Raw genomic sequence first — 27521 nt, 5'->3', positions numbered from 1 at the left:
GTGGTTGGTTGAACCGCAGATGTGGAGCTGTCGCTATGGAAGACTGTAAAGTTATAAGTGAATTTTCGACTGCAGGTAGGGTTGGCACCCCTAACACCTGTGTCTTGCAATGGTCAACTGTCTTTTCAAATCCTTAGTAGCTATTGCACTCTTTTTTGAATTTCTTGTTTATGTCATGCCCATTTTTTTTGATTTGTATAGTCCTCTTATTGTTATTTAATAATAATTCTTTATATTTTTTGTCTTCACGTATGTTTTATTCTTTTCCATTTTGTGAATTTTAATTTATTTATATTTTCCCCAATATTTAAAAAAATTTTTTTTAATGGTTTGGCTGTGAAGCCATGCTTACAAAAGCTTACCCTACACAAAGTTTTATGATTAATTATTTTAATTTTTTTCTGTGACCTTTTTATGTTTAATGTTTAATCCATAAGCAGTTTATTCTCATGTATGATTTGAGAAAAGAGGCTAACTTATTATATTTCCAAATGGCTTGGCTGTTAACAAAGTATCGCTTAATGAGTAGCCCAACCTTCCTCACTAATTTGACATGCCTCAGTTATCATAATAGTTTTCAAACTATGTTCTGAGGTATTTTAGACATTCTGTGGTGTGCTCTTGGGATATCCTTGAAGAGCTGGAAACTTGGTAACTGGGATTTTCTTCTTACCATCCTTATATCTCCATTGAAATATCTGTGATTTTTTTCTAATTCATTTTTTACATATTTTAAAATAGTTTCATTTTTTAGAGGCATAATTGACATATTATATTAGTTTCAGATGGACAACATAACAATTCGATATTTGTATATATTACAAAATGATTACCACAATAAGTCTAGTTAGCATCCATCAGCATACATAGTTACAAATATGCAGTTTCTTCTTAATTTCTAAAAATCAGTTTTACTGAAGTACACTAAATACAGATATTGTATAACATACACATCAATAAAGTGGTATAACCAGTACTACATTCAAGTTAGAGAACATTTCCATTACTACAATAAACCTCCATTGTGCCTTTGTAGTTGATCTTCTTCCTCTACTGTTGGCCTCTGGAAACTGTTGATCTGCTTTATACATTATAGTTTAGGTTTTTCTAGAAGTTCATATAAATGAAATAATACCAGCAGGTAGTCTTTTATGTCTGGCTTTTTTTTTTCACTTAGCATAATGCTTGTGAGATTATCCATGTTGTTCATGTTCAAATCGTTTGTTCCTTTATACAGCAGAGTAGTATTCAGTTATCTGGATATAACACAGTTTGTTTATCCAGTCACATGTGGATATCTAGGCATCATGAATATGGCTGAGGTTTTGCCTATCATGAATATAGTTATTGTGAACATTCTTATATGGGTCCATATGTGGATATATGTTTTTATTTCTTTAGGCTAAATACCTAAGAGTGGGATTACTGGGTTGAATGGTAAGTGCACATATAATTTTATAAGAAACTTCATAAGAAATTGCCAAGCGGTTTTCTTAAATATCTGTATTATTTTGCATTCCCACCAGCAATGTATGAGAATTCGAGTTGTTTTACACATTTGTCAACACTTAGTATGGACAGTCTCTTTAATTTTAGCCATTCTAGTGTGTAAGTAGTGGTATCTTATTGTGGTTTTAACTGAATTTTCTTAATGGCTAATGTCCTTTGCATTTCAATATAAATTATAGAAGCAGTTCCCCAACTTCTACAAAAAAACCTGCTGATATTTTAATATTGATTTTGTTGAATAAATTTGGAGGCAACAGTTTGGGGACAATGACATTGTAACAGTATTGATGAACATGGTATGTATTTTTATTTATTTAAATATTCTTTAACTTGTTTCAGCAAAGTTTGATAATTGACAGGGTACGTGTTTTATAAAATTAAAAAGTTATCCCTAAGTATTTCATATTTTGATGTTATGAAGTGGCAGTCTTAAAATTTTTAATTTTTGTTGCTAGTATATAAAATACAATTGATTTATATATATTGATTTTATCCTGTGTACTTGGTAAACTCATTTATTAGTTCTCATGGCTTTATGTGGTTTCCTCAGGATTTTCTGTATGAATATTTTTTCTGAAAAAAAGTTTTCCTTTCTTTCCAAACTGTATATAATTTATTGCTTGTTTTTGCCTTATTTTACTAGTGTAGATGTCCAGTACAATATTGAATATATATGTGATAAAAGCAGATATCCTTTTTTGTTCCTGATATTAGAGGGAAAGTATTCAGTGTTTTCAGTATTTCACTATATAAGAATGACGTTAGCTGCAGGTTTTTCAGAGATGCTGTGTTAGTCTGCTTGGGCTGCAATAACAGAATACCACGGACTGGGTGGCTTAAACAACAGAAATGTATTTTCTCATAGTTCCTTAGGCTAGGAGTCCAAAATTAGGGTACTGTCAGGGTTGGTGTCTGGTGAGGGCTCTCTTCCTGACTTACAGATGACTGCCTTCTTATTGTGTCCTCAGATGGCTTCTTCTCTGTGAGAGAGGAGAGAGAGAGAGACAGAGACAGAGACAGAGGGAGGGAGGGAGGGAGGGAGAACTTTCTGGTGTCTCTTCCTTTTTTATAAAGAAACTAGTCCTGTTGGGTTAGGGCTTCACTCCTATGACTTAATTTAATCTGAATCTTCTGCTTAAAGGCTCTATCTCCAATATAGTCATATGAGGAGTTAGGGCTTCAACTCCAGATGAATTTTGGGGGGACAAAATTCAGACCATAACAGATGTTCTATATCAGATTGAGAAGTTTCTTTATATTTCCAGGTAGCTTAAATATTTATTTTAAATAGCCGTTAAATTTTGTGAAATGTTTTTTGGCATCTGTTGAGATGATCATATGTTTTTTTCTTTTCTTTTTATAGTATATTAATATGGGGAAACATAATTCATTTTTGGAATGTTAAACCCATCTTTCATTTACTTGCATGTTTTATATGGCTTTCATGTATAGCACTTTAAGTATTTATTATATGCATATAAGTATAATTTATATATTTTATATATTGGGGAATACAATTTGTTAAAAGTTTGTTAGGGACTTATTTTCATGTCTAAGAAGTTATAAGAGATATTGATCTGTAATTTTCCTTTCTTGCAATGTCTTTGCTTGGTTTTGGATCAAGATGATGTTTACCTTATGCAAGTTGGGAAATTTTCCCTCATCTTCTATTTTATGAAAGAATTTATATAGAATCAATATTATTTTTTACTTAAATGTTTGATAGAATTCCCAGAGATGCTGTCTTGGCTTGAAAATTTCTTTTGGAAAGGTTTTAAACTTGAGTTTAATTTCTATCTTTGTTAAGGGCTATTTCGGCTATTTATTCCATGTTGAGTCACATATTTCAAGGAATTTTTTGTTTCATCTAAGTTACTGAATTTATTGGCATAAGTTATTCCTCATATTCCTTCCTTATGCTTTTACTTTGTGTAAAGTCTGAGTGATGTCCTTTCTGTCATTCCTGATATTGGTATTTTGTGTCATTTCCCATTTTCCTTGATCAATCTGTCTGGAGGTTTATCATTTTTTTTCTTTTAAAAAAACAGCTTTTGGTTTCATTGATTTTTCTCTATATTTTGTGCATCTTCTATTTTATAGGTGTGTACTTTTACCTTTATTTTTTTTAAATCAAGGGACAGAATTATTTAATTAATTAATTAATTAATTTACTTATTTATTTATTTATGGCTGAGTTGGGTCTTAGTTGCGGCACATGGGATCTTCACTGTGGCACCTGGGATCTTTCGTTGCAGCACACAGGCTCTTTGTTGCAGCACAAGCGTTTCTCTTTAGTTCTTGCATGTGGGCTTTCTCTCTCTAGTTGTGGTGCACAGGCTTCAGAGGGCATGGGATCTGTAGTTTGTGGTGCGTGGGCTCTCTAGTTGAGGCACGCAGGCTCAGTAATTTTAGTGCACAGGCTTAGTTGCCCCATAGCATGTGGGATCTTAGTTTCTTGACCAGGGATTGAACCTGTGTCTCCGGCATTGGAAGGTGGATTCTTTACCACTGGGCCACCAGGGAAGTCCTCTTTTATCTTTATACACCTTCTTTCCGTTTATTTTGGTTTATGGTCCTCTTTTTTTTAATCTTTTTAGTTCTTTAAGGTGGAAGCTTAAGGAAGATGATGTAAGAGTTTCCTTCTTTTCTAATACAAACATTTAATGCTATAATTTTCTTTTTAAGCACTGTTTTAGTTGCATTCACATATTGTGATATAGGGTGTTTTCATTTCCTTCAATTACAATATTGGGTTGGCCAACAAGTTCATTTGTTTTTTTCCATAAGATTGCTCTAGTAGCAGTGCTTGGTTGTCTTTAACTTCATTGGAACAATTATGTTAGATTGTTTTGTGACAGCTGTCATATCAGCATGCATTTAAAAAAATCGAAATTGGTGTAGCCATTTTAATATTGAAGATGGAAGAAAAAATTCAACATTTGTGGCATATTATGCTTTATTATTTCAAGAAAGGTAAAAATGCAACTGAAATGCAAAAAAAGATTTGTGCAGTGTATCGAGAAGGTGCTGTGACTGATCGAACATGTCAAAAGTGGTTTGCAAAGTTTCGTGCTAGAGATTTCTTGCTGGATAATGCTCCACAGTCGGGTAGACCAGTTGAAGTTGATAGTGATCAAATTGAGACATTAATTGAGAACAATCAACGTTATACCATGTGGGAGATAGCCAGCATACTCAAAATATCCATATCCAGTGTTAAAAATCATTTGCACCAACTCGGTTGTTTCTTGCTTTGATATTTGGGTTCCATATAAGTTAAGTGAAAAAAACCTTCTTGACCATATTTGTGCATGTGATTCTCTACTTAAATGTAATAAAAAACATTGCATTTTTAAAACAAATTGTGACAGGTGATGAAAAATGGATACTGTACAATATGTGGAATGGAAGAGATTGTGGGATAAGGGAAATGAACCACCACCAACCACACCAAAGGCCAGTCTTCCTCCAAAGAAGGTAATGTTGTGTATATGGTGGGATTGGAAGGGAGTCCTCTACCATGAGCTCCTTCCAGAAAACGAAACGATTAATTCCAGCAAGTACTGCTTCCAATTAAATCAACTGAAAGTAGCACTCAACAAAAAGTGTCTGAAATTAGTCAACCGAAAACGTATAATCTTCCATCAGGGTAATGTAAGACTGCATGTTTCTTTGATGACCAGACAAAAACTATTACAGCTAGTCTGGGAAGTTCTGATTCATCCACCGTATTCACCAGATGTTGCACCTTCAGATTCCATTTATTTTGATCTTTACAAAATTCTCTTAATGGAGAGATTCCCTAAGAGACTGTAAAAGGTGCCTGGAACAGTTCAATTCCCTAAGAGACTGTAAAAGGTGCCTGGAACAGTTCTTTGCTCAAAAAGATAAAATGTTTTGGGAGGATGGAATTATGAAGTTGCCTGAAAAATAACAGAAGGTAGTGGAACAAAATGGTGAATGTGTTGTCTAATAAAGTTCTTGGTGAAAATGAAAAATGTGTCTTTTATTTTTACTTAAAAACCAAAGGAACTTTTTGGCCAACCCAATATTTCTTAATCCATCATGACTTTTTTTCCTTTGACCCATGTGTTATTTAGAAAAATGTTGGTTTCTAATATGTGGGATTTTCCATATATATATGTGTTACTGATTTCTTGTTTAATTCCCTTGTGTTGAGAAAACATACTTTGTATGATTCAGTCTTTTAAATTTGTTGAGATTTGTTTTATGACGCAGAATATTGTCCATCTTGGTGATTATTCCACATGAACTTGAAAAAAATGTGGAATGTTCTCCAAATGTTAATTGGGTTAAGTCAATTGATTGTATCATTCAAGTCTTCTACATACTTATTGACATTTTTCTGTACTTGTTCTGTCAATTACTGAGAAAGGTATTTTGAAATCTCTCACTGTGAATGTGTATTTTTCTAGTTCTTTTAAAATTCTATCAGTTTTTATTTCATGTTTTTAAATGCATAAACCTTTAGGAGTGTTATGTTGATGAACTGACCCCTTTATCATTATGTAAATATCCTTTTTATCCTGATATTATACATTGCTCTCAGATCTGCTTTTCTGATGTTAATGTAGCCATTTCAGCTTTCTTTTTTATTAGTGTTTTCATGTCATTTCTTTTCCTATCTTTTTACTTTTAATCTATATGCCTTCATATTTAAAGTAATTTTGTTAGATAGTATATAGTGTTTTATTTAGTCTCTACCATTTCATTAGATTGTTCAGGCCATTTATATTCTATATTCTTATTCCTGTGTTTGGGTTTAAGTCAACTGTCTTGATATTTGTTTTCTTTTCCCTATATTTGTTTTTTGTTACTTTCCCCCTTTTTCTCTTTTAGATAAAGTGAATATATTTTATGATTCCATTTTATCTTCACTATTTTTCCCATCTGTGCCTTTTTGTTTTATTTGCTTAGTGGTTACTCCAAAGTCTACAACATGATTTTAACTTATCAGTTCACCATCAGATGATATTATGCCACTTCACGTAAACATGTAAGAACCTTTTAACAACATACCTCCATTTTCCCCTCCCTTCCTTGTTTTCTTGCATTTATTATTTTACCTCTCCGTATGTTATAAACTTTATAATAATGCACTATTATTTTTGCCTTAAACAGTTATCTTTTAAAATGATTAAAATGAGAAACATTTTATACCCTATAGTTACCATGTATTTACCATTTTCATAACTCTTCATCTTCTGTGCAAATTCCCATTTATATCACTTTATCTCTACCTCAGAAATGTCCTTTCATGTTTCTTATGTGCTGGCAAAGAATCCTTTTTTCTTGTTGTTTTATTTCAGTGCTTTAAAGTGTCTACAGTTGTCTTCTGTCTTTCAGTTTTGGATGATAAGTTGGCTGTAAGTCTCATCTTTGTTCTTTTGTAGAGAATAAGCCTTTCTTTCCTCTGTCTGCTTTCACTAAGGCATGACCCACTGGAGTCTCCTCTGAATGTCCAGGTATTCTTTGATTGTCTTTCCATTCAATGTGGTAGAAATCTTTCTCTCAAATACTGTGAGCTCTGAGAAATGTTTATTTTACTGTTTTCCAGTGCTTCTTTCTCTGGCCTCAAGTGATTTCTACTTACATAGGGCAGATCAGTAGCCACCTAACTCCTGGAATGGACTTCATGCAGATATTTAAAGCTTTCTTCATCTGTGCAGTAGTGGTATCCTTGGTATTCTCTCCCATTGATTCAAGCTGCCTTGGTCTTTCCAAACTCCGATCTCTATCTCCCCAACTCAGTGAGACATCCATGGTCTCTTTAGCTTCTTTCTTCCAGGCTACCTCTTGGAAACTGCCTCCAAGCACAAACTGGGGCAATCATAAGGTTCATCTTTATTGTTTCCTTTCTCTCAGAAGACACAGTGTTACTTGTTTTTCAGTGTCTGAAAACAGTGTTTTCATATATTTATTCTGGTTTTCTTGTTGTTTAAGGTAAGAATATGTCTTGTTTCTGCTACTTCATCTTTATTGAAGTGGAAGCATACAATTTCTTTGAACAAAGATTATCAGTGTCAGAATATAAGTTTGAATTCCAATGATAGGCTGATATCTTTTGTTTGTTTGTTTTTGTGGTGCGCAGGCCTGTCACTGCTGTGGCCTCTCCCGTTGTGGAGCATAGGCTCCGGACCTGCAGGCTCAGTGGCCATGGCTCACAGGCCCAGCCGCTCCGCGGCATGTGGGATCTTCCCGGATTGGGGCATGAACCCGTGTCCCCTGCATTGGCAGGCAGACTCTCAACCACTGCACCACCAGGGAAGCCCTAGGCTGATATCTTATATACCTCCATCTCTTTCTAGATTATTCATTCTGTTACAAGTATCTACCTGCTTATTTATTTATTTATTTACTTACTTATGGGTCACCAATGCCACAACAATTTAATTATTTTATTCATTTTTAAAAAAACATATTTTTTAATTGTAGTTGGTTTTAAAATTATATAATTGACATGTTTTCAATTTCATGTAAATTTTAATATTCCGTAGGGGATTTGTTTTAATATTGATAAGATCATTTGCAGGGGTGGGTAAAAGAAGTGTTTCACATTGTCAATATTGTTTTCTGTAAGCTCTTGTTTTTATTGAATAAAATTCAGTTTAGTTATCCTCTTGTCATCTTGTGCTTCCTAAGTTTACACTCTACAGTGTTGACCCAGATGTAAAACTCAGCTCTGTTTATGAAATCCATTCACAAAAAGCATATGAAATTATATTTTATTAAATATCTGGGTTTGGAGGGACAGCACTGAGATGTAGTAATACAAACAATTTCACATAAAACATGAGATATCCCTGTTTTTAAAAGTCCTTTTGTTACCCCAACATCAGATTTTTATTTTACCACTTTCTTCAGCCCTGTGCCTACCTGAGTCTTGCTGATGTCTTTTCTTTATCTAACTCCTTTACTTCTTAGCTCTCTTCTCTCTACCCACTCACCTTTGAGATTTTGATTATTTCTAGTGCAAAGAAATTTAGCTATCTCTTTACCTGTATTGGAACTTATTCTACTAGACCTTCTGGTCCTACTTTCACCCCAACTGAAACATCATTTTTTTTTTTTACTAAATTCTGCTGCCTACTGTTAAGATAATGAATTTTTCATCCCACTACATTTATGAAATAATGCTCTATATTTTTGAATTTTGTATTTCTATTTTAATTTTCAAAATTGAAGATGTATATTATTCCAGGAGATTTGATGGCTGTGGAAGCACTCCAGATGCTACTATCTTAATCATAGTCTTGAGCAGTATAATGATAATTACCAGTATATAAGTTTCATAAGAGAAAGACAGTCATGTGAATAGTCAGATGAAAAATATCTGCAATGTATAATCAACTGTAATATAAAGTTTCCAATTCAAGATATCTAACATGAAATGCGTCTATTCATTTATACCCATGGATTTAATTGAGGATTATCTACAGTCTTACTTGTTGGACTATTAATAGAATTTATTAGTTACTAGGTACTTATTAAATAATATTTTTAGGGAAATAAAAATGAGTTGTACACATGAAGAGATCAAATTATCTATATGTTATTGGTCCTGTTTCAAATTTGATACTCTTTCTTTCATAAAACAGTATGTTTGCTTCCATGTTATTGTTTCTTCAAAATTGTATAAATGTTCTTATATTGGTATTTGATCATATATATGTTTTATTATCAACTTCTGGAAAAAATAAAGTCAACTTGGAAAATAATAACAATACTGGCTTTTACTCAATAACATTACTCTTTTATTGATTTCTGCTCCCAAAAGAATTGTATGTCATCATTTGTAAGTTACTACACTAGGTACCATGAAGCTAGTGTACCAGGTACTTAGAAGCTAGTGCTTCCAAGGGTATTAATAACTAGTTAAGGCCATAGAGTATTCACCTGTGACATTAATTGTAAAGAATGTTTACAGTTAGTTCATATTTAATATTCAAAATATTGATAGATTTCAGATATAAAGCAATGACTCTAAGGGAGCAATGAGAATGAAGCACTATAAGTCAGGAAGGCATCATGAGGTGAGTTTGGAATAGTCCTAAATAGAAGGAAAACAGCATTTCAGAAAACGTATATCAGGTGGGGAAGAAAGTAATGCTCTAAGGCATAAAGATGATATGAACACAGTAAAAGCAAAGGATAGCCCTTTACTGTTGGGCTCATGCCCATTATTTTTTTATAACTTGTAACTGTTAAAAATGTAGGTTTGGAGTCAAATATTGCTTCAAATTCTGAACCACCATATACTGGTTATGTGTTCTTAAGCAAGCTTCATTTTTCTCATTTTTAAAATGGGGACAAAATTAACCTACCTTAAGGAAAAAATAAAATGTTGCATCAAAAATGTTTTACACAGAGATAGCCTCATCTACCAGAGGGCAGACAGCAGAAGCAAGAAAGAACTACGATACTACAGCCTATGGAAGGAAACCACATTCACAAAAAGATAGACAAAACGAAAAGGTAGAGGACTATGTACCAGATGAAGGAACAAGATAAAACACCAGAAAAACAATTAACTGAAGTGGAGATAGGCAACTTTCCAGAAAAAGAATTCAGAATAATGATAGTGAAGATACTTCAGGAACTTGGAAAAAGAATGGAGGCAAGGATCTAGAAGATGCAAGAAAAGTTTAACAAAGACCTAGAAGAATTAAAGAACAAACAAAAAAAGATGAACAAAAATAACTGAAATGAAAACTACACTAGAAGGAATCAATAGCAGAATAACTGAGGCAGAAGAACGGATAAGTGACCTGGAAGACAGAATGGTGGAATTCACTGCCACGGAACAGAATAAAGAAAAAAGAATGAAAAGAAATGAAGACAGCCTAAGAGACCTCTGGAACAACATTAAATGCAACAACATTCTCATTATAGGGGTCCAAGAAGGAGAAGAGAGAGGGAAAGGACCTGAAAAAACATTTGAAGAGTTCATAGTCGAAAATTTCCCTAACATGGGAGAGGAAATAGCCACTGAAGTCCAGGAAGTGCAGAGAGTCCCAGACAGGACAAACCTAATGAGAAACACACTGAGACACATAGTAATCAAATTGACAAAAATTAAAGACAAAGAAAAATTATTAAAAGCAACAAGGGAAAATTGACAAATAACATACAAGGTAACTCCCATAAGGTTAACAGCTGATTTCTCAGCAGAAACTCTACAAGCCAGAAGGGAGTGGCAGGACATATTTAAAGTGATGAAAGAGAAGAAACTACAACCAAGATTACTCTACCCAGCAAGGATCTCATTCACATTCGATGGAGAAATCAAAAGCTTTACAGACAAGCAAAAGCTTAGAAAATTCAGCACCACCAAACCAGCTCTACAACAAATGCTAAAGAAACTTCTCTAAGCAGGAAACACAAGAGAAGAAAAGGACCTACAAAAACAACCCAAAACAATTAAGAAAATGGTAATAGGAACATACATATTTATAATTATCTTAAACGTGAATGGATTAAATGCTCCAACCAAAAGACACAGGCTCGCTGAATGGATACAAAAACAAGACCCATATGTATGCTGTCTACAAGAGACCCACTTCAGACCTAGGGACACATGCAGACTGAAAGTGAGGGAATGGAAAAAGATATTCCATGCAAATGGAAATCAGAAGAAAGCTAGAGTAACAATACTCATATCGGATAAAATAGACTTTAAAATAGAGAATGTTACAAGAGACAAGGAAGGACACTACATAATGTTCAAGGGATCAATCGAAGAAGAAGATATAACAATTATATATGCACTGAACATAGGAGCACCTCAATACATAAGGCAGATTCTAACAGCTATAAAAGAGGAAATCGACATTAAAACAATAATAGTTGGGGGAACTTCAATGGTTAAGAATCTTCCTGCCAATGCAGGAGACACGGGTGCGAGCACTGGTCCGGGAAGACTCCTCATGGCGCAGAGCAACTAAGACCATGCGACACAGCTACTGAGCCTGTGTGCCACAACTACTGAAGCCTGCATGCCTAGAGCCTGTGCTCCACAAAAAGAGAAGCCGCTGCAATGAGAAGCCCGCACACTGCAACAAAGAGTAGCCCCCACTTGCCACAACTAGAGAAAAACCTGCACGCAGCAAAGAAGATCAAATGCAGCCAAAATAATAATAATAAAAAAATAATAATAATTGTGGGGAACGTTAACACCTCACTTACACCAATGGACAGGTCATCGAGACATAAAATTAATAAGGAAACACAAGCTTTAAATGACACAATAGACCAGATAGATTTAATTGATATTTATCAGATATTCCATCTGAAAACAGCAGATTACACTTTCTTCTCAAGTGCACACAGAACATTCTCCAGGATAGATCACATTTTGGGTCACAAATCAAGACTCAGTAAAATAAAGAAAATTGAAATCATATCACGCATCTTTTCCAACCACAGTGCTATGAAATTAGAAATCGATTACAGGAAAAAAAACAGAAACACATGGAGGCTAAACAATACGTTAAAATAACCAAGACAGGGCTTCCCTGGTGGCGCAGTGGTTGAGAGTCCGCCTGCCGATGCAGGGGACACGGGTTCGTGCCCTGGTCCGGGAGGATCCCACATGCCGCGGAACGGCTGGACCCGTGAGCCATGGCCGCTGAGCCTGCGCGTCCGCAGCCTGTGCTCCGCAAAGGGAGAGGCCACAGAAGTGAGAAGGCCGCGAAAAAAAAAAAAAAAAAAAAAAAAAAAAAAAAAAAAAAATAACCAAGACATCACTGAAGAAATCAAAGAGGAAATCAAAGAAAACCTAGAGTCAAATGACAACGAAAACATGATGATCCAAAACCTATGGGATGCAGCAAAAGCAGTTCTAAGAGGGAAGTTTATAGCAATACAAGCCTACCTCAAGAAACAAGTAAAATCTCAAATATACAAGCTAACCTTACACCTAAAGGTACTAGAGAAAGAAGAACAAACCAAACCAAAAGTTAGTAGAAGGAAAGAAATCATAAAGATCAGAGCAGAAATAAATGATATAGAAACAAAGAAAACAATAGCAAAGATCAATTAAACTAAAATCTGGTTCTTTGAGAAGATAAACAAAATTGATAAACCATTAGCCAGACTCATGAAGAAAAAGAGGGAGAGGACTCAAACTAATAAAATTAGAAATGAAAAAGAAGAAGTTATAACAGACACTGCAGCAATACAAAGCATCCTAAGAGACTACTACAAGCAACTCTATGCCAATAAAATGGATAACATGGAAGAAATGGACAAATTCTTAGAAATGTATAACCATAACCAAACCAGGAAGGAATAGAAAATATGAACAGACCAATCAGAAGTAAAAAAATTGAAACTGTGATTAAAAATCTTCCAACAAACAAAACTCCAAGACCAGATGGCTTCACAGGTGAATTCTATCATTTAGAGAAGAGCTAACACCCATCTTTCTCCAACTCTTCCAAAAAAATTGCAGAGGAAGGAACACTCCCAAATTCATTCTATGAGGCCACCATCACCCAGATACCAAAACCAGACAAGGATACTACAAAAAAAGGAAAAGACTAATATTACTGATGAATATAGATGCAAAAATCCTCAACAAAATACTAGCAAACAGAATCAAACAACACATTAAAAGGATCATACCAGGCTTCCCTGGTGACGCAGTGGTTGAGATTCCGCCTTCCGATGCAGGGAACACGGATTTGTGCCCTGGTCCAGAAAGATCCCACATGCTGTGGAGTGGCTGGGCCTGTGAGCCATGGCTGCTGACCCTGCCCGTCTGGAGCCTGTGCTCTGCAGCGGGAGAGGCCACAGCAGTGAGAGGCCCGCGTTCTGGAAAAAAAAAAAAAAAAAGGATCATACGCCACGATCAATTGGGATTTATCCCAGGAATGCAAGGATTCTTCGATATATGCAAATCAATCAATGTGGTACACCATATTATCAAACTGAAGAATAAAAACCACATGAGCATCTCAGTAGATGTAGGAAAAGCTTTTGACAAAATTCAACACCCATTTATGATAAAAACTCTCCAGAAAGTGGACGTAGACCAAATCTACCTCAACATAATAAAGACCATATATATGACAAACCCACAGCAAACACCATTCTAAATGGTGAAGGACTGAAAGCATTTTTTCTAATATCAGGAACAAAACAAGGATGTCCACTCTAGTCAGTATTATTCCACATAGTTTTGGAAGTCCTAGCCACAGCAGTCAGAGAAGAAAAAGAAATAAAAGGAATACAAATTGGAAAAGAAAAAATAAAACTGTCATTGTTTGCAGATGACATGATACTATACATAGAGAATCCTAAAGATGCCACCAGAAAAATACTAGGACTAATCAATGAATCTGATAAAGTAGCAGGATACAAAATTAATGCACAGAAATCTCTTGCATTTCTATACACTAACAACGAAATATCAGAACGAGAAATTAGGGAAACATTCCCTTTCACCATTGCAACAAAAGGAATAGAATGCCTAGGAATAAACCTACATAAGGAGGTAAAAGACCTGTACTCAGAAAACTATAAGACACTGATGAAATCAATCAAAGATGACACAAACAGATGGAGAGATATACCATGTTTTTGGATTGGAAGAATCAATATTGTGAAAATGATTATGCTACCCAAAGCAATCTACAGATTCAATGCAATCCCTACCAAATTACCAGTAGCATTTTTTACAAAACCAGAACAAAGAATCTTAAAATTTGTATGGATACACAAAAGACCCTGAATAGCCAAAGCAATCTTGAGGGAAAAAAACAGAGCTGGATGAATCACACTCCCGGACATCAGACTATACTACAAAGCTACAGTAATCAAGACAATATGGTACTGGCACAAAAACAGTAATATAGATCAATGGAACAGGATAGAAAGCCTAGAGGTAAACCTACGCACCTATGGTCAACTAATCTATGATGAAGGAAGCAAAGATATACAATGGAGAAAATACAGTCTCTTCAATAAGTGGTGCTGGGAAAACTGGACAGCCACATGTAAAAGAATGAAATTAGAACACTTCCTAGCACTATACACAAAAATAAACTCAACATGGATTAAAGACTTAAATGTAAGACTAGACACTATAAAACTCTTATAGGAAAACATAGGAAGAACATTCTTTGACATAAATCACAGCAAGATCTTTTTTGACTCACCTCCTAGAGTAATGGAAATAAAACCAAATATAAACAAATGACACCTAATGAAACTTAAAAGCTTTTATACAGCAAAGGAAACTATAAATAAGATGAAAAGACAACCCTCAGAATGCGAGAAAATATTTGCAAACGAATCAACGGACAAAAGATTAATCTCCAAAATATATAAACAGCTCATGCAGCTCAATATCAAAAAAAAACAAACAACTGAATCATAAAATGGGCAGAAGAAGTAAGTAGACATTTCTCCAAAGAAGACATATGGCCAAGAGGCACATGAAAAACTGCTTGCTCCACATCACTAATTATTAGAGAAATGCAAATCAAAGCTACAATGAGGTATCACCTCCCACCAGTTAGAATGGGCGTCATCAGAAAATCTACAAACAACAAATGGTGGAGAGGGTGTGGAGAAAAGGGAATCCTCTTAACACTGTTGGTGGGAGTGTAAATTGATACATCCACTATGGAGAACAGTATGGAGGTTCCTTAAACTAAAAATAGAACTACCATATGACCCAGCAATCCCACTACTGGGCATATACCCTGAGAAAAGCATAATTTAAAAAAATATATGTGCCACAATGTTCACTGCAGCACTATTTACAATAGCCAGGTTATGGAAGCAACCTAAATGTCCATCAACAGATGAATGGATAAGGAAGATGTGGTACTTATATACAATGGAATATTACTCAGTCATAAAAAAGAACAAAATTGGGTCATTTGTAGAGAGGTGGATGGACCTAGAGACTGTCATACAGAGTGAAGTAAGTCAGAAAGAGGAAAACAAATATCGTATATTAATGCATATATGTGAAATCTAGAAACATGGTACAGATGAACCAGTTTGCAAGGCAGAAATAGAGACACATATGTAGAGAACAACCATATGGACACCAATCATGGAAAGCGGAGGTTGGGGGGGAATGGTGATGGAATGAATTGGGTGATTGGGATTGACATATATACACTAATATATTTGAAATAGATTACTAAAAAAACAGCTCCTGTAATAAATATATTTCCCAGAGGGGGTGAAAAATTTAAAAAAAATTAAAAATATTTTAAAAGCATGTAAAAACATAAAAAAGGAAAATGTTATTTTATTAAAAGATAGATTAAAAATAACCAGTGTGTATTAGAAATTTAAAAATATAATTATTAAAATTAAAATGGTAAGAGAGGAGTTAAACAGCTGATTAAACACAGCTGAGGAGATAATTATTAAATTGGAAGATAGAGGCAATGAAATTACCCAGGATGTATGTAACACAGAACACATTGTTTTAAATTTAGAACATCAAAATAAAAATAACATTCTAAAATATTTTACAAATAGTAACACTAAGTTAATTACATTACAGCTCTTAGTATGTGTTTCCATTAAGATCAGTATTTAGCACATTTTACAATGCTCATTTATCACCCTGGTAGGTTACAGTTCTTTGCAGGGGCAGCTTTTATATCAGGTACTTTATTGATAAATATTATAGGTGTGTGGCCAATTTTTACTGGAGAAATAAGTGTTTTGCCAAATTAGAGAAACCTTTTGGGTAAGTAACTGATGGGAATCAAAGGAATGACAACTGGAAGAAAACCTTAAAGGCTGTAGAGTAGAGTTTAAATTGGATAGAATAGCATTTAGTGATGATATTATGTTTGGGGAACCAAATTGGCAGTAGTGGTTTAAAGTTGTCTGAGACTAGTGTGAAACTGTCTCAATATGATACCTAGAAAGAAGAAAGAACACTTTTTAGTTAAGTTCCAAAAATAGTCTCAGATAACAATAGACATTGAGCATGGGCAAAAGGGAAAAGAGATGAGAAGAAAGAAATTGTAGAGTAGGAGAAAAGAGCAAAAGATGTAGCTTAAAATGTGAATAGAGATAAACTGGTAGGTTGATCCAATTACCTGTTTGCTACTAGAATATTCCATAGAACATTTATTATTGATTTTCATACTAATCTACATTGGCAACCAAAAACATTTTAGTCGTCATGCTTTCTATACTGTCTCCATCTCTTTTCTCCTACTAGAGTTGTAAATGTTACAGTCCAGGAGCAAGTGCCTCTAAAATATTGACATTGCTTCTTGTCAGTATTCTGATAGCAATCTTATTTTTGTTTATTTAATGGCATTTAGTAATTATATTTTAAATATAGTCTATATTCAGATATCAGTTATACATCTACCCATTTGACCCACCATTATATACATGAAAGGGAATACTACCTACCCAGAGACACACAGTAGCTCACCTTCTGTTTGCAGACACTTCAGTTCTACCTGCTAATCCTACTTTATTAAGCAAGAGTTTTTTTTCCTTTGGATTAGTTTGAAGGGCTTCCTATGAAGTTATTGATTGAACAAAGATGATAAAAACTCATCTGTATACTGCTATCTAATAAAAGTGGTTTATTTTTTATATTATCTTTGCTTAAAACCAGAGGTATATATAATTTGGAACAACCTCTTTGATAAGAGGTTAAGTCAACCTCTTAAGTCATGTCTATAATGTTGTTATTCATCCAAAGAACAGCAATTTCTTTATGAAATTTGAGAAAAATATCAAGAAATGAATAAATTTGAAAGCCTAATATTTAACAGTATTATTACAACATTTAAACTGTTCCTTAAGTTATTAAAAAATAAATGTAAATTGAAGCTACAATGAGGTACCACCTTACACAGGTCAGAATGGCCATCACTAAAAAGTCTACAAATAACAAACGCTGCAGAGGGTGTGGAGAAAAGGGAACTCTCTTACTCTGTTGGTGGGAATGTAAATAGGTGCAGCACTATGGAAAACAGTATGGAGGTTCCTTAAAAACCTTAAAATAGACTTGCCATATGATCCAGCAATCCTACTCCTGGGCATATATCTGGACAAAACTATAATTTGAAAAGATACATGTAGCCCTGTGTTCATAGCAGCACTATTTACAATAGCCAAGACATGAAAGCAACCTAAATGTCCATCAACAGATGAATGGATATATACAATGGAATACTACTCAGCCATTAAAAAGAATGAAATAATGCCTTTTGCAGCAACATGGGTGGACCTAGAGATTATCATACTGAGTGAAGTTGTCAGAGAAAAACATATATCATATGATATCACTTATGTGTGGAATCTAAAATATGACACAAATGAGCTTATTTATAAAACAGAGACAGACTCATAGACATAGAAAACACACTTATGGTTACCAGAGTGGAAAGCAGGGTCAGGGGGAGGGCTAAATTAGGAGTTTGGGACCGCAGATACAAACTATCATACATAAACAAGTTCCTGCTGTATACCACAGGGAACTATATTCAATCTCCTGTAATAAACGATAATGGAAAAGAATATGAAAAAGAAAACAATATAAAACTGAATCACTTTGCTACACACCAGAAAATAACACAACATTGTAAATCAACTATACTTTAATTGAAAAAACTAAAAATAAATGAATTTTGAAAGTTCCTTTGCTATAGTTACTTCTAAAATTAATTTTTAAATGGTTGTGATTTTCCTGTAGTAAAATACATATGATTTCAATGTATATTGTGATGTTAAGTTTTTCTTTCAACCGACAGGTTAGTTTTAATTTTATTTTCTATATTATTATTAGAGAAAATGAACAAACTTTCATATTCTGATTAAGACTTGGATTTATTGAGTTTTTTGGGGGGAGGGATTGTTACTATTTATGTATCATCTACTGATTATTAAATGTTACATGAGGGACTGCTTGTCTGTGCCAGTGAAATGTTCTTTTGCCAGAAGAAAGCATTATGTACTTTCATCTTTAATTGCAGTACTTCTAGAACAATTATCCTAGCAGTTCCTTTTCATAATCTTAGAATTATATTTGCTTATTAGAGTTAATTGAAAATAGTGTTGATACATATATTAGGATGTTTTTCTGGTATGGTAATATAACATGGCAAGTATTTCTGCTTCACCGTGGATATTATATTCTTTTCTTTCTTAATCAGTTAAAAAAAATTATACCCCCCCAAAGAAAACCAAAATAGACTTAAAAAAAATTATACTTGGGCTTCCCTGGTGGCGCAGTGGTTGAGAGTCTGCCTGCCGATGCAGGGGACACGGGTTCATGCCCCGGTCCGGGAAGATCCCACATGCTGCGGAGTGGCTGGGCTCGTGAGCCACGGCCACTGAGCCTGCGCGTCCAGAGCCTGTGCTCTGCAGTGGGAGAGGCCACAACAGTGAGAGGCCCGCGTACCACACACACAAAAAGTTATATTTGAAGAAAATCTAGATGAGGTATTTAGCTAATGAGTAGCTGATTTTGTTTTTGATTAGTTTTAAGAAGTTTTAAATTCAAGTTGAACTTTGAAAAGTTGTTTTTCTTTCTTGAAAAGAAGACGTTTGTTTTAGTTATAAGACCAAATTGGTACCAAGTGATATGGCACCAAGCTAAATAAATACCTTGCGTTTACTCCTTGATTGATGGTACAGTGGATTATTATTCTATTAACTTTCTCATGTCCTTCTATATGTTTCTTTCAGTATTTTATAGTATGTTTCTGTCACTCACTGATTTCCTCCTGAAACCAGAATGTTATTAAAAAAATTACTCAAACTCAAATGCCTTAGAGCCCATGTAAGTAAAATAGATGAATGAAGTGTAAAGATGATCTCTGGTAACTAACAAAAGGCCTTTATGCTGGTGAGAAAGTAGGGAGTGTGGGGACTCAAGAAACCTGGAGAGTATGTGCTCTATTTAAGGACAGTAGTCACTAACCAACTTCACCCAGTTTTTACTATGTGGGTATGATGGCCCAGGGTTGCCAAATCTTCCAGTTGTATGGAGAAGCTAAAAATCTGGATGTTTGTGTTTAATTTCCTGATCTTTGAAGTTTGGCAAATAACTTTTAAAAAACATTGTATGGTCCAACACCTTGTATGGACCATCTTTATGCAAGATTATTTTAAAAAACATTTTTGATTTCCAACTTTTTAAACCTATCTAAAAATAAACCAGACCCAAGGTTGACAGTTTGGATGACAAAGACTGTTTAGAGACCATCTCTCTCTCCCTTCAACATCTCTGAGTCCCTCTCCTTTCTTGTGTTTCCACCTGGTGTGCTGTACTGTCCTTATTCCACCAAACCAGTTAATACACAAGCCCAGTTAATTCTACCTCCTTAATAGCTTTCATTTCTATTCACTTGACATTCATCTCCACTAGTTGACATCTATCTTCATATCCACCTCAACTACTTAGTTGAGTCCACCATCATCTTTCGTCTGATTAATGACACTGTTTCCTAACTAGTCTCTCCTCTTTTAATCTTTCCGAATCCATTCCTCACACTGAGACAGAGGAATGACCTAACTATAAAGTAAATCACAGCCCTACTTCAGATCTTTCAAGGATTCTCCATTAACCTGAGAATAAAATCTAATCATCTTAACATGACCCACAGGGCCTTTTATTATCTGGTCTTTGGTTACAGGTCTAACTTTACCTCATGCCATTCCTCTTCATATTTTATGCTGTAGTCAGGTTGAATTCCTTCAACATTTATATTTTTTCTTGTTTATGGGTCTTTGTAAATGTGGTTCTCCATCCTAGGCCTCTTCCCCTTACCCATTCTGCAGCAAATTGATGTGTGAAGAAGAGGATGTAGGTAAAGCATAAGAAAGTTCAGATCTATTCTAATTGCACTGAGCACATGGTAGTCCCAGTTGCCTTTTCAAAGACGTGGTCAACTTTTTAAGAAAGCAGAAGTAGCAGCCCTTACATGATAAGTCTCTTTGTATTCTGGGTTTTTTCAAGATAAAGGCTCAGTGATTTGAGTTATCCAGAGTATGAAAAGCTCTGACATTACAAAGGTATGTCGTAAAATTATTTGAGTCAGCAAGTTATCTCGCTCCCTGTCTATTTGTGTTTATCTCTCTGTCTCCATCTCTTTCTCACACACACATTCACACACTGCACCTATAAGACAGGCATATCAAACAAAAAGTATTAACGAGAGTTTTATTAGAATCAATAATCCTGACTCAAACCAACATTCGGAGAGTATGCTCAGTACACAGATTTTATATTCTTAAACATGAAGATAACATTTTCAAATGATTTTTTTTTCATAAGTCTTTGCAACATAAGATTATTCAAAAGCTTCACCATTAAGGTCAAGGTTAGTCCTTGGCATAGTTGTTTAAAAGAGTGAATGAATGAGTGAAGAGTAGTGGTTTTTGGTGGGTTTTTTTGCCTGTTTGTGTGTGTGTGTTTTTGTGCTTCCTGTTTTTCTTTCATTGCCCTTCGCTTACCCTCTTGTTTTCAATGTATCAATACCTTTCAGAGAAATTCCACGTACAGTGGCATCCTCTGTGTCCCACATAAGATAATGATCTTATGCGTCCTCTACTTTGTCCCAGTATTAGTAGAGCTAGTGGTTGAATGGACTATTTTGGTAGTCATATAACACTAACCAGGAGCTTAGAGATGACTAACTAAAATGAGGGTAATCATCAATTAAATCCATTACACCTGTCATCTGCCTTCACTGATCAAGCTTGCTTTAATTGTTGCTACAAAAGACTTGCAGGTCTTCCAAGCTTCACAGAGCCTAAACAAGATGTTCTGCCCTAGTTGCTTTCCAGAAACTTGGAGTCAGCTGTGTCTAGTTTGAGCTAAAGCTGCCGACTGGGCATGCGCCAATGTCCCGTCGGTGACCTTTTGACATCAGAGGGCTGAAAACTCCACCCTAACAATAATTACCTCACCTTTTTCTTGCCTCTAATCACTTTTCCTCACACTCCCCAGCCTCAGCTCTACCCCATAAATAGCCCAGGCCCCTTGCCTTCAGGCACACGGATTTGAGATTTGTTCTCTCATCTCCTCACTTGGCTGCTTTGTGAATAAAACTTTTCTCTGCTGCAAACCTGGGCATCTCAGTGTGTGGCTTGCTGCTCGTCAGGCAAACGGACCTGATTCGGTAATGTAACCTTGTTATATGATGAAACTGGTGTTTAACAAACTCTCATTTGTTTTATTAAAAATATTTAAACAATGGCAGTATCATTGGAATAGATGTAGAATCTCCCGTGAGGAAAGCACATCGTTTATATCTGGTTATACTTAATACAAATTCTTATAGTCATAACTCATATTCTGTCATTTCAGTATAATTTTGGCTTAATTCACATAAATTTTCTGTAAAAGCAGAGATCAAGGATAGTCATCTAATGGAGTATTCTGACATTTTTGTCTGCATGTCTTATACAAATGCACTTTGTTTAAGCTTTCCTGTAACAAAGATGTAATAGGTGGTTTAAGTTTGAAAACAACCTAAGACAGGATGACAACAGTGGAGTGACAGGAAAAAAAACTTCTCTGTACCAGCTGGATGAATTGAAAACAGATGAAAGATAAATTCTACCTCGTGGGATTTGCTGCCTGCTGGAGCTAATCACATTAATTCTAACCCACCTGAGGCTTCACACTGTTTATCTCATCTGTGGGAAAATGTCTTTTCCCTCATTTATGACTTTGCTATTCATATATTGCCAGGTCATTGCCAACTTGTGCTTAAATATAACCTAATTATGTGTCTTATTATTTTAGTAATCATAATCATATGGTTCTGTAACATTATTTTGCTTTTTCCTCCTTTTGAAATTCAGTTTGTGAACAGAGTAGGACAAATCCAATAGGTACTTCATTCTCTTTTTGAGGTATAAGTGACAAAAATTGATATAACATTATAATAGTTTCAGGTGTACAATTTAATGATTTGATATTTGTATGTATTACAAAGTGATCACCACAATAAGGCCAGTTAACATCCGTTCACCATACATAGTTGCAAACATTTTCTTTCCTTGTGAGAAACGTTTTTTTTCTTGTGAGAACTTTCAAGGTCCACTCTCCCAGCTACTTTCAAATATGCAATACGGTATTATTTACCATAGTCACCATGATGTGCATATATTCCCCATGACTTATTCATTTCATAATTGGAAATTTGTACCTTTTAACCCTGTTATTTATCTCCCTCCACCCCCCCCTCGCCCCCGCCCTCAGGTAACAACCAGCCTGTTCTCTATATCCATGTGCTCAGGGTTTTTTTAGGTTGTTTTTTTTTAGATTCTACATGTAAGTGAGATCACGTGGTACTTGTCTTTCTCTTTCTGACGTATTTCACTTAGCATAATACGCTTAAGGTCCATCCATGTTGTTGCAAATGGCAAGATTTCTTTCTTTTCCTTGGCTGAAAAATATTCTAGTGTGTGTCTGTCTGGGGGGCGCATTTTTAACATCTATTCATCTCTTGCTGGCCACAAGTTGTTTCCCGGTCTTGGCTATTGTAAACAGTACTGGAGTGAACATGAGGGTACATATATCTTTTGGCATTAGTGTTTTTGTTTTCTTGGCATAAATGCCCAAAAGTGGAATTGCTGGGTCATGTGGAAGTTCTTTTTTAAAATTTTTGTGTTACTTCCATTCTGTTTGCCATAGTGGCTGCACCAATTTATATTCCTACCAACAGAGCACAAGTGTTTGTTCCCCTTTCTCTACATCCTCACCAACACTTGTCATTTCTTGTCTTTTTGATTATTGCCACTCTAACAGGTGTGAAGTGATAGCTCGTTGTAATTTTGCTTTGCATTTTCTTGACGATTAGTGATCCTGAGGATCTTTTCATGTGCCTTTGGCCATTTGTGTGTCTTCTTTGGAAAATGTATATTCAGACAATTCTCTTAAGAGAAAATTACAAAAGAATTTTTTTTCTTTGAATATAGTTTGTCTCTTTATTTCTTCTTTTTTTGTCTTTCTCTTTTTTCCCTCCTTTGAGTTAACAAAAGCTCCTTGAAACATGATCTGTTTCTTTATGTTTGTTTGCAATGTTACATAATTAATAGCATCATATGTTAAAAAATTTACTGGAGTATGATTTAACTACATTAAAATACGATTGTCACTACCTCATTTAATGATGACATCAGATGGCATCCAACACAATTCTATCTTTGGTGTATCAAGGGACACATAGACAGTGATAAAATGATATTTTTATGGTGCATTGGGAAAAATGGATGAAGTGGCTTTAAACTGGAAATAAGCATATGTTCGTAGGAGGGGGTGTTCAGCCTGCTTGGCCTTGTAAGCCTTGCTGAAGACTGAAGGATTTGTCAAAACATACTGTAGCCATAGACAAGGTAGGAAGCTCTGTGAATTGAAGTAATGTCTTAACCGTTGTATACATGTAATTTTTTCAGATGAAAGTGAAAAATTCAGTCAATCTTCTAGAGAGTTTGTCTTTATGACTAACCACAGCTGGGTTGTTTTTTTTTTTTCTAATAAAGTTTAGTACATGGTAGATAATCAGTAAATTTTGAGAAACCCAAAGTTATATAGACAGGCCATTCAAATGATTGGATACATTTTTAACTTTTTATCCAGATGTCTGTTATCTTTTAACATACTATTTGACACTTCCATATTTAAAATGAATAAAACCCTGAATGATAGTAGCAGCTACCATTTTGGGGGCACCCACTATGTATCAGGCCCTTGTGAGATCATTTAATCCTCATAACATCTCTGAAAAACAATCCTGATTTGTATCCTCATTTTATGTAAGAGGATTCTGAGTCTCCTAAATTTTAATCAAGTAATCAAAAAAGTAGTGGAGCAAGGTTTTAAACAGGCTGATCAGATTCCAAAGCCTGAAATAAATGTGGTTGCCATGTCTGTAAGGAGGATTACTGACCTGTAGCATTTGTTGAATAAATGACGTTTGGACCCCCCCTCGCACTTTCTACCACTTTTGGCTTGTACTTCTCTGCATTCACCTCCATCTCTTATTTCATCATCCTCTTTGTCAGTGGTGACGTTTCCCAGACAGAGTGTAGGGCAGACTGGCTGTGCCAGGAGACTAGCATTCCTGTGCAGACACTGAATCAAGGCCTTGACCTCATTAGCATTGGGAGCCTAGAACACCTGCTTTCAAATCCTAGCTCTGCTTCTTAGTGGCCCTGTGATTTTGGACAAGCACTGTTTCTTCATCATTGTATAATGAGAGTAATAATAGAACATGAATTTTTATATAGGGTTTTTGAGTATTAAATGATTTAATAAATGTATAACACTTGACATATTGCCTGGCATATAATAATATTAGCTATTATTATTTGTGATTACATCATGGTCACCTTTCATAACTTTTCTAAAGGAAACAGTATTAGAGGAAAAGGAAATTTTAGTCGAATTTTTAAATGGCTAGCTCGTGTTTAGCAATTGCATTTTGTGACACTGAAATTTTGTATTAGTGTTTTATCACTGAAATAATTGAGAGCCATATTACAACATTTCTGTTCAGAATTTTGAATGTGTTATGATACATTTCATGGAGGATGGAGTGAAAGGAGGAAGTTGCTATGATGATTCAGGGTACTTGTACTTATTTAATAATTTTGTTCTACCTTCTGATGTAGTGAAATACTGGTTTCTAGGAAAAACGTAGAAAATTGGGGCACATCTAAGTGATAGAAAAAAGTCTTTTATTTTTACTTTAAAGTGTAATTAAGCTTTTAATTGTCAAAATTTGATATGTAGACTGTCATCTTAAAGCTATCTCAGTTGCCAAGGAAATTCAATGACAGGAAGCTTAGGAAGAGCTTTATCTAGTTGACAGGTTCTAAAGAATCTGTCCTAATGGAGGGAAGGATTTGCATGGAAAATGTGGAACAATGATCAATAAAATCATCCATCATATTTTATTGAAATTACATTCAAATATAAGTGTTTTTGGTCTTCTGGATTCCGGGGTGTATCTACAAAAAATTCTACCTGGCCGTCCCTTTCTTGCTTTCTATTCCATATTGAAAATGGGATGCATAACTTCTCAATGATGAACTTGACTGGGAATTGTCAAGTTATGCCCCCCAGCTGTTTTCAAAAATAAAGTTTTATTTGAACATACACAACCATGCAAATTTGTTTACATACTGTCTATGGCTTTTTCACATTGGAACAGCAAAACTGAATAGTTGCAACAGAGACCATATGTTCAGCAAAGCCAAAAATATTTATGATATGGACCTTTACAGAAAAAAGTTTGCCAATCCCTGAAGTAGACAGAGCTAAATACACACATGAGAGTTTATTCCAACTTGATGTTTCTTACTTTCTCTGCAGGAAAGATTAACTCTCCTCACTAGGTTTTCCTAAGAGCATCAATAGTATTGATTAAATATGGCTACTGTTTCGTGTGTTAGTCTTTTCCTTTCCTTTAGATTATAAGCTCCCATAGCATGTTTAGAATTATAGGGATAGCCTTTTATAAATTACAAAATATCACAAACATAGAAAATAGGAAATGTGACTATTAAAATATTGAATGGGACAACTGATTCATCTCGTATGATCACCTTATTTTGTGAAACTGCTAACTAATTTGTTGAAGAAATTGAAGTTAAACACATTGACTTATATAGTTCATGTGACTTGAAAAAAAAGATGTAAGATTATGGGTATTAAGAAGCATTAAAGCAAACAAGCTACATGAAATAGTGTCATTAAAAATCTATTGATGTTTGAGTTTATTTGGTTTTGTTTGTATGCATGTTGTGTTTCTCAATATTCTTCCCTGATTTTCATCACATTCTCTTGCACTTTTACTCATGGAGTTCTAGCCTTTTTAGTCATTTCCATGACTTTCTGGCATATTTTTTGGATTATTTTAGTTTTCTCTTAGAGTCCAGAATTGAGATCCGCTCTCAAAAAGTACTGTGATTAGTGTGGGATTAATCTCTAACCCATCTTATAAAGAGGCATGGTCTGTCATCATTATCATCAGCAAATAAAACCCATGTAAAGGCCACCTCCCTGAAGTCTCACTTATCTTTTTAAAAGTAAATTTGAATAAATACTGGTAATAGAATTTATGAGGAGCAGAATCCAGTGAGAGAATTCTCTAAGGATTTTAGAACTTCATATAGTTCATTTGCAGGTAGGTATAGTTTTCCTGCTCTGGGGAGATGATGCTGATTATTTAAAAATCAGAGATGAAACAAGAAACCCCTAAGCAAAATGATTTATTTGCTTTTTTGGTAAACTTGATTCTGTTTTGTAACCTTTGAAACATGGATTTTATGACTGATAGTATTAAAATTTATACTCCCTCTAGAGCGTGTTGTTAATCATTATTGCTCTGCTGGGGCTCAGGATTACCTGTCTGCATTGTAATACAATTTTCCTTAATATTTACAATTGAAATACCAATGGTTCTTAACACACCTCATATATTTCTATCAGTGAAATGAAATTCACAAGAAGTAAGGGCTTGCCTCCAGAAATAAACTTCAAAATATTAAATTCCTCTTAAAAATTTGTAGAACTTTTTAAGACCAATGTTGATTTTTGTACTTGTGAAATAAAATATCTGATCCTAATGGTTGTATTTTAGTGCTCCAAAAGATAAATTCATTATCTAAGGATAGTTATAGCATAAATAAAAAGAGAGCAAACAATAGATACTTCATTTATAATTCAGTTCAATGCACCAGACATTTATTATGTCTCTACTTTGTGAAAGTCCCTGCAGAGATGATGTCAGGTACTTATCTTTGGAGGAGGATTGAAGACAGACATGAGCACCTATAATATTTTAGAGCGTGCAGATCCATTACTATGACTTTAGAAACTCCCATCTTTTGTAGAGAGGAAAAGATACCAGAAATGGAACTTGGAGCTCCAGATGAAGTTCAGGAAAACATACTGCACTTTTGAGACTCTTTCTTACTCTTATTAAGTAGTGGTAGCTGTCAGGAACTGTGTTAAGAGCAGGGCTTGA

Source organism: Aethalodelphis obliquidens, unplaced genomic scaffold, assembly GCF_003676395.1.
Source record: "Aethalodelphis obliquidens isolate GAN/ISIS:26980383/991018 unplaced genomic scaffold, ASM367639v1 scaffold1, whole genome shotgun sequence".
NCBI lineage: Eukaryota > Metazoa > Chordata > Mammalia > Artiodactyla > Delphinidae > Aethalodelphis > Aethalodelphis obliquidens.
Note: the sequence above shows the minus strand (reverse complement) of the source record.